Source organism: Arachis stenosperma, chromosome 10 (genome assembly GCF_014773155.1).
Source record: "Arachis stenosperma cultivar V10309 chromosome 10, arast.V10309.gnm1.PFL2, whole genome shotgun sequence".
In the NCBI taxonomy this organism is placed as follows: domain Eukaryota; kingdom Viridiplantae; phylum Streptophyta; class Magnoliopsida; order Fabales; family Fabaceae; genus Arachis; species Arachis stenosperma.
In genome coordinates, this window is record NC_080386.1 from 49036474 (window position 1) to 49038310 (window position 1837).

Genomic DNA, 1837 nt, shown 5'->3' on the forward strand with positions numbered 1-1837 from the left:
CCCAATCTGTATTTTCCATGCATAGCCCCTGCAGAATTTCATCAGGATTGTTTTCCCTTTGCAATCTGGCCTCATAACTAAGCTCTGGATATGTTATGGTTCTCAACTTGAGAGCTCTTGTGATAGCAGCTGGGCTAAAACTCACTTCAACCCCTCTGACATAACTTGTGTAGGAAGCACTATTTTTGCTTTCTTTTGCAGCATTTGCATAGAACTCCCTAATCATTACTGCACTGATGTCAGTCAGAGGAGCACACAAGAGTTCCCACCTTCTTTCTCTAGTAATCTGCCTCATGATGGGGTATTCTCCTTCCCTCAAATCAAGGCCTTTCTCATAGATGACATTCTTTGCCTCCATGAACCTATGATATCTCCCTTCATGGAATTGGGATCTAAACTTTCTTGCATCAAATGATGGAGGTTCGGTTACCATAGGTTCTTTTTCCGGCCTTCTTTGTGAGCTTGAGGATGCCATTGAAAATTAAAGTAGAAAGAAAGAGGAAGTAAGAGTAGAAGGAATATATGTAGTGTTTGGGGTGAATTTTGGTTCGGTTTTGATGTGTGAGGTAAGGGAATTATGTTGGCTTTGGAAGTGGAGTAGAATGTGGTTTCATATGAAAGTGGCTTGAGTGGGAATATGAGTGCCGTGTTGGTGCAACGACTATTTATAAGCCATGTTTCCAAGCCTTTCAACAAAACCATAATGAATGAATGAGGAGAGGACCGTGAGTGTTCTTGAAGGGCTGAGATTGGTTTGCTCATTCAAAGAATGCATGAGATGGACGGCTTGCATGCATGGTTGAGGCTTGACGAGGATCCTCCTCCCATTGGTTGCATGCACTTCGGTGTCCAATGTTGCATGCATGCAAATTTTGTTCCCCATGAGCACGTTCTCCTAGGCACATGTGACCTCCCTCACATAGCTCCTCCTAGCCGTGGCCCTTCCTTGAGTTTTGTCTTAATCTTTTTCTCCTGCAAGAATCAAGATAGCTGGCCTTAGATCATTAATATAGCCGTTGACATTTAATTCGTATTTAATAGGAAAAGAATTATTTTGTTTTGTTTATTATTATTTGAAAGAAAATTTTTTTGTCAATTATGCCCCTTAATTAAAGATGTCAAAAGTTGGTGAACACCAAACTTATCCTTTATTTAGGGGATGGCTTAGCAGTTGCAAACCAATCTCACAATTGATGTATTTTTTTTTTTTAAAAATACTGATGTATGATCCCTTGTCTGTATGGTTTTGAGTTCATGATTGGAAAATAATCCTTCTGAACATTGTTGCACATGCAGACACCAAACTTAGTGTTTGGTTATATGCTTTATTAAAATAGTTACGCATATGCTCTAAAAGACACTCCTCTTCTTTGAACAATGAGCTTGGGTGTGCCTTAAGGTACACCAAACTTAGAAGTTTGCCATGTGCTTCAAAATGACATATGCATTTACCAGGCATGAAAATTCAAGATCACATTCAGAGGGATCATAGCTTATTAAATGAAGGAGAAGATAGAAGTCTTAAACCATGGGTTGCCTCCCATGAAGCGCTCTTTTATTGTCATTAGCTTGACATTAACCTCCCTTTAAGGTGGTTGATGTTGATAATGTCTCAGCTTGTCACCTCTCACTGTCAGCTTTCTCTGTGTGCTTTGATGCTCAATTTCCATATGCTCAAGAGAAAGAATTTGGTTGACAGTGTAATAATCTTCTGCTCCCTGCTGTTGGTATATTAATTGCACCTTATCACCCTTAGAAAATCCTTCAGTTGGGATTTTCTTTTTCTTCCACCCTTTGTGAGCCTTTTTCTTGTTCTTCACCTTTTTCTTACTTGTTG